General features: G+C 33.8%; 1 long non-coding RNA gene across 4 annotated transcripts; it reads right to left on the reverse strand.

Annotated features, from left to right (window-relative positions):
• Positions 1-1,603: 1,603 nt before the first annotated feature.
• LOC113743223 (uncharacterized) lies at positions 1,604-5,608 on the reverse strand. Of its 4 annotated transcripts, none has more exons than XR_011814186.1 (5): positions 5,215-5,608; positions 4,526-4,594; positions 3,827-3,892; positions 2,587-2,702; positions 1,604-1,928 (listed from the first exon to the last, which is right to left on the reverse strand). It is a non-coding gene; the product is annotated as an uncharacterized lncRNA (long non-coding RNA). The 4 variants fall into 4 exon arrangements; XR_011814184.1 differs by having other exon boundaries at positions 2,587-2,641; positions 5,215-5,607; XR_011814185.1 differs by lacking the exons at positions 1,604-1,928; positions 2,587-2,702 and having other exon boundaries at positions 2,728-3,892; positions 5,215-5,300; positions 5,382-5,606.
• Positions 5,609-6,893: the final 1,285 nt, after the last annotated feature.

The raw sequence follows: 6,893 nt of genomic DNA on the forward strand, positions 1-6,893 counted from the left end.
TTTCAGCATGATGCTAGAAGCTATCAAGTCAAAGATGCTATCATGTCAGTCAAAGAGGCTATCAAGTCAATGTTTGTGTTGATGTATGTTTTCTGAGATTTTTACTTAAATTCTTTGCAATACAAATGAAAATATTACAACTTTGGACTCCTACGCAATCTATACTCAAGTTGATCATACCCAAAGATTGGAATCCTACGCAGCCCATACCCAAAGATTAATTCTTAATTCTTAGTCATTCAAATCTTTTGATGCGAACTCCAATATCTCCCAAATAAAACAGCCTAGTAACTCAGTTTTCATCGCTAAAGAATCAAATACTCATAGCTATCATTACTTTTTTATGCAAAAGTCGACATTTTTAGGTAAAGACCCCCGGTTACTAGGTAACGAAAACCAGCAGACTATAGCTCAATGTAATAAACTAAACATAAAAGCACAAGCAATAATACAAAGGGTAAAAAATAAAAAAGTCGTTTATGGTTAAGCAAACATATAGAAAAGCCCCATGTGATTTCAAAACATACAATCCGACATCTCGTGATTTGAATTAAATTGAAAGATGATGAAAATCGTTAAAACTAACGTATTTGAGGCACATGCGCTTGCTTTGCAACTAATAGTACCTTAAAGCAATTTTTATAATTAATTTTCATTTGATATACCTATTTTACCCCTTATAGAGAAGCCCCTAGTGGTTAACTTAACCTACAAAAAAAGCCCTCTATAGCTTCGAAACATATACGTTGGATTTAATTCGAAACTTTCAGGAAATATATTGGAAAAAGAGTAAATATTCTTGATAGAAATCAACCGCCGGTCTTATGTACACTACTTTTGGGATATGGTAAAAGTTTTAAATTTGGGTTTTTACTATTATAATATTATCTTAGAGTCTTTTTTAAGAACTTAAAGTAAGAATTTAGAGAGTCTACTTTTTTTTTTGTATAAAGTGAAGGAAAATTTGACAAAATAGTTACTTATATCTTTTTCAAACTTTCGAGTCAGCAAGCAAAACTAGACCCTACGATACTAGTATAAGATTTGTAAGTGTTCATGAAAAGCGAAAGTAAAAATTGTCAAGGTCGACAAAGCCATCAAAAGAGGATGATTGTGAATTTTTTTGTAATTATGGTGCTATCCCACATACAGATATTAATCAATCTAGAACAACTATTTTATGTATGACAGGGATAAATGTTATATATTTTGAAACCACAATGGACTTTTCTGTAATTTGGCTTAACCATAGGGGATTTTTCTGCATTTTATCCTTATATATATCTGGATATTTTTGTCATTTTATCTATCCACTTTAGTTTTGACAATTTCTATCACCTCTCCAATTTGGTTCAAACTATGAGATGCTCAATTGTATGTTTCAAAACTACAATGAGCTTTTTCGTATATTCGCTTAACCACAGGTGGCTCTTTTGTTTTTTACCCTAATACAAAAGCATACTTCATATCTCAATAATATGGGGAACTAAGATTGATAATTAGGCCAAATTCACAATAAAAATGCTAGAAAATTATTTACAATGCCTAGAAAAGTTAGCCAAAATTGAAAAGATCTCATAATACCAAATATTCACTAAAGAAATGCTGTATAGTAACACCATTTAACGCTTAACACATACACAAATACAAACCTTAACAGTAATAAAACTTGAAATATAAGCCATTGCCTTTCAGGAAATCGACAAAAATTTTAAAAATTTTAATCATAAATTTCACTTCACCTTTCTACCCCTCTCCTACACTTAAGATAACATTGTCCTCAATGTTAGGGATAAAATAAAGAATTAATAACATGAAAAGAACTGAAAGTGAAATTCTCCTGACAACAAATGGAGTGCCAAAGACCAAATGCAGTGAGCGAAGTTGTCAGTTATCATCCAATAGTCAACCTCAGGAAGCCATCCCACCTCAATATAAAAAGACAAGAAAACACTATAAATAGTAATTAAATACACCACCAAATAATCCAAACTAGAAAGCAATAAAATTGTAAAGAAATAAACACCACCATTAATCCAAAAAAAGGAAAATGTTAAATGAAGTTAAAAAGAAAGTCGAGTTGCTTTCCGAGAAGCACTAAGTTTAATGTCTTCAACCAACTAAGGCCAGCTAAGCTCAAGAAGGATAAAAAGTTTCAGCTCGTCTCATTGCTTCCACATTATGCTTTGGAAACCCTTCATGGTATGGTTGAGGAAGCAACTTAGTTTCATTCTCCACAGCTACCACCCGCACAGAGTAGCAATCATAACATACAAATTTCTCTTTGACATTTCACCAAACATCTTATATGCATTCACAAATTAATCACATTTAACTTAAACGTCTAGTCTCAAGTCCTTTCCTAGATGTTTCATATGGCTATTAAGCATATTTTACCCGTAGACAATCAAAACTACAACCATTTCCTAGATGTTTCAACGGACATTTTCAGCCCCAAAATTGCAATAAAATCTTCAAATTCTCAGCCTTGATTTCGCAAGAAAATCTTGACAAAAAAAACAAATGAAATATAAATAAATTACAGCAATGTAGTCAAACGATTTCAGGTGGACATGATGGACTAACCTCGGCACTGCTCTCTTTGATTGGCTACCACCGTCGCAAAACCCTTTTGTTGTGTCTGCATATGGCAGCACCCAAAACCAACCGATCGATGAGAAAGGATAGAGGGAAAGTGTGAACTAAAGATGAAAAAGGTGAAGTGAGAAAATTTATTCAATTGTAACCAAGAGAAAGTGTGGACCAAAGTGGAAACCTTGGCCTGGGAATTCAATCGTATCGTTGGAACTGAGGACTAAATAAGAAGAAGGCAGATGACTTTACAGAGATAGGTGATACCCGAAAGTGTTTCAGGAACCCAAAACCGTTTTCAGGAACCGGTAATTTTTTTTTACTTAAATATGTACATTTTTTACTTTTAGTATTAGTAAGTTTGATTCAACCATAAGTAAATTTTGTCAAATAAAAAGTAAATTAAATTACTCAAAGTGTAAATTTGTATTTCTGACTAAAACTTATCTTTTAGGCATATACTTACTAGTTTTAATTAAAAAGTTACTAAAGTTCATCAATAATTGCATGACACTTCTCCAAAACAGATTGACAATGCTCGAACTGGAAATTATTTGTACAAAAATTTCAGTTTCAACAAATATACAGGTCCTATCATGCTCATATGATTTAGGACTCATAGCTTCTTTTAATTTCAAGCTCTAAAAAAGGTTACAAGTGCTTTCCTTTACAAAAAGGAAGTGCCAAGAGCACATATAGATGATCATCTTAGTGAAACAGTACTATAAAAACCTAAAGGTTCACAATACCGTACAATATTGTGGGCAGAATACCAACTGACTGCATAGACAATGCCTACTATGGACAACTTCATATTACTCAACTGGGAAGAGTCTCCCACAAAATGGAAAAACTCTGGACTGTGGACTGGGATGGCAGCAGTCTGTTCTTAAAGCAAACAAAGAAACATGCATGAAGGAACCTTACCAACCATGTTGCAAAAGGAAAATGATCAAATAAATTCTCCGACAAGAGAAACAACAAATTTTGCATAGAGTTCAGCAATGTAAAAAATGGCCAATGCTCAAAAGTTAAAAGAATGATTATGTGTATTCTGTTTTTCTAAGCAACAGTAGTCCATAAATTGACCAGAAATCCGAGAACGATGATAATGCAATTAAATAAACAAAATCTCATCTTATCAATCACGTCTTAAAAGAATAACTTATTTTGCAGGATGACAAAAAGGCTTCATAAATATGAAAGAATCTATAGTGATCTATCCATGACATACCAAGAACGATCCCTTGAGCACCTCTGTAGTATGAGCTTGTCAAGGTCCTGAACCTCTCTTGTCCAGCTGCAAAAGGTGTCATGAGCCCCATCAGATCACGGAGAACAAAATATGCAGTAATAGGACAGTGGAAATAAATAGCAAGAGGGGCGTACTATCATCAGAAAGTAGTAGCTTGGATTATTTATGAAAAAGGAGGCTAAGCTTATTTTAAGTCATGAATCAAGGATCCCAACAATAAATTTCCATTAGCAGCACTAGGAAAAAGAGGAATACAAACCCAAATTGGGTCTGATCATGGTGAAGTAGGACTGATTGTCAGTTTCTAATCTTAAGGAGGAAGAAGTTGCATGATCAGCTGCGATGGCAAGACAAAACCTTCTGACAGATAAGAAGATTTACATATAATAACAACTTCTGGGGAAAATGTTAATTAGGATGGCACGGCATGTTGAGAACAGTAGAGAAAGTACAAACATTTGACTTGTACTAGGTAAAGCGCAAAATGTCCTGCTGTATTTTGTGAAATTACAGCTAGTTCTATGTCCAAAGAGATTTACCACTTGAGCCTATGATAGGGAAAAAAAACAAATAAAAGTAAAGGTGTATCATCATATTTGCACAAAAGAACTTCATAAAGAGAATTCGGAAAGCTGCCATAAACAGTTAGCAAAACTATAAATGATAGGATCTGCTTACCGGTATCCCAAATTGTAAGCTTCAACTTCTTCCCACCAACAGTGAGCAGCTTGATCTTAAAATCCACACCTGGAATGAGGCACAAAATCGTCGGTTAGCAGATGCAGATTAAGCTGGCTCACAGATTCAACTCTATATTGGAGGGAGAATCCTTGTTGTCTGATAGGATACATAAAAAAAAAAGTGCTGGTGTATCGACCAGTCATGTAATTGTAGCCAAACAAACTGCAGATTCTAAGGATTTCACCAAGAGGAGGAAAGTTCAAACTAAAACAATCACTCTCTGGCATACAGTCTACATAGAAAAATCTATATTAACATGTGATGAAAACTTGCTGCCGAGAAATCTCCATATTGATCCAATTAATGTGCGCCCCCTGGCTCTTAAAAACCGATTTGACAACCAAAATTTTGCTAATTAAACAGTAACTAATGATTTGCAATAAGTGCAATGGATGATTGGAGACGACAAATTAGTTCACTCCAAATCATAGAGCAGAACAGGAGACGCTACTTGTAACAGTAAAATTGAAATCTGGTATCAAAATCATTGTGCTTTAAAGATGAGATCACTCAGTAAAACACTACACAATAATTATCATAAAAATGTGCAGTAATGCATATAATCCGCATTTTTAAATTTCTTAATTCGAAGTACGATCGATACATAGTATTAGATAGAGGTGTACCCGTATCATCAATAATTGCATAGGGGGGAAACCCTTTCTCCTGAACCTGTGCTATCTATAAAGCATATTTAGCTTTTCCTCCACGCCTAGGCAGGCCAATTGATTGACCGAAATGAGAATCAATGCTTAGTAGAAGGCAGAAACAGAGACTGACGCATGAAACCTACCAGAAGAGTTCAGCCTGAAGATATGATAGAATTGCTTAGCCCGCTTGATCAATTTTCTAAATTTTAGCAAAAGCTAATCCCGTTCCATAAGATGATGATCGGACTCCTTCCTTTTCCAGGAAAAAATTTCTACAATCTTCCGTGAGGTGAGAAGATAATAAAAAGAAGGGAAGCAACTTTAGAGAGATGCGGAAACCCAAACCGTTTTCAGAAACCGATTATTTTCTTACTTTAATATGTCAATTTTTTACTTTTAGTATTAGTAAGTTTAAATTAAACAAAAGTAACATTTGTCAAATACTCCCTCCGTCCCATTGTTATTGTCATAGTTCACCTTTTTTCATGTCCCAAAATTTGAGTCACACTACAATTTTTTTTCTCTAACATTCCATTTGTAGCCTCAAAAGAGACATTGATAAAATAAAAAACAAGTATGATGGAACCCACAAAAGCAATAAATAGACATCCAAAAAAAAGGTGCGTGGACAGCACCAAAAATTTTGATGGCCATAAATAGGCGCGTGCTTGGCAACAACATGAAAAAGAGCTTACATTTTACATGGACCCACAGATTCTTTTCACATCACCATAGACAGCAATTAAGATTTGATATCGGTCAAAGGGGCACGATTGGAAAAAAATGTCTCACATTCAAATTGATTGAACTGTGCATAATAAGTTAGAATCCCCAAAAACGTCCCTTATTTTGGGACGGAGGGAGTAATAAGTAAATTAAATTACTGAAAGGGTAAATTTCCATTTTTGACTAAAACTTATCTTTCAGGCATATACTTACTAGTTTTAATTAAAAACTTACTAAAGTTAATATTAATTATTTTAATATAATATTTAAAAAGTCGCTAAAAAATTCGATTTGTCACTAAAGATAATAGAAACCTGTAATAGCAGGTTTCCCTACCATCGTTACCATAACTATAGGCACTGTAGCACTGTCCTACTTCAGGTATAAACTTTTGGCAAACAAGTTCTTGTGCATGGATATTCCCTGCTGCTGCACCCAAACAAAAAAAAAAATGCGCGCACACTCACACACAAACACATTACTCATGAGCATGTTAAGTAATTTGAAAACAAAAAGAAATATCTAATTAATTATCTAACTGAATTTAATATTCTATTATGAATAACGACTACTACTCAACTAGCATATAATATCTTACGCTATAAGCACATACAGAGATTATTTTCTGAACTTTGGTTAAAAAGAATAAAAAAGAACATAACCAAATTAAGAGAAATGAAGTACAAAATAACATGTATTTATAAATTGAATAATGCACATACCTAAAAGAACAAGAGCAAGAAGCAGGATGCAAGCATAAGAAGTTTGAGCAACCATATTTGTAAGGTACTTCGTCTAAGAGCTTTTTATCTATGTGAATGAAAAACAAGGTGAAATAAATGTATTCTCACAATCTTATTTATAGTATACATTAGAGAACCGGGACGGAGGATGGGGTTGGATTGAATCAAGTGATAAGATGGGAAGAA

This window comes from Coffea arabica, chromosome 5e (assembly GCF_036785885.1).
Source record: "Coffea arabica cultivar ET-39 chromosome 5e, Coffea Arabica ET-39 HiFi, whole genome shotgun sequence".
NCBI lineage: Eukaryota > Viridiplantae > Streptophyta > Magnoliopsida > Gentianales > Rubiaceae > Coffea > Coffea arabica.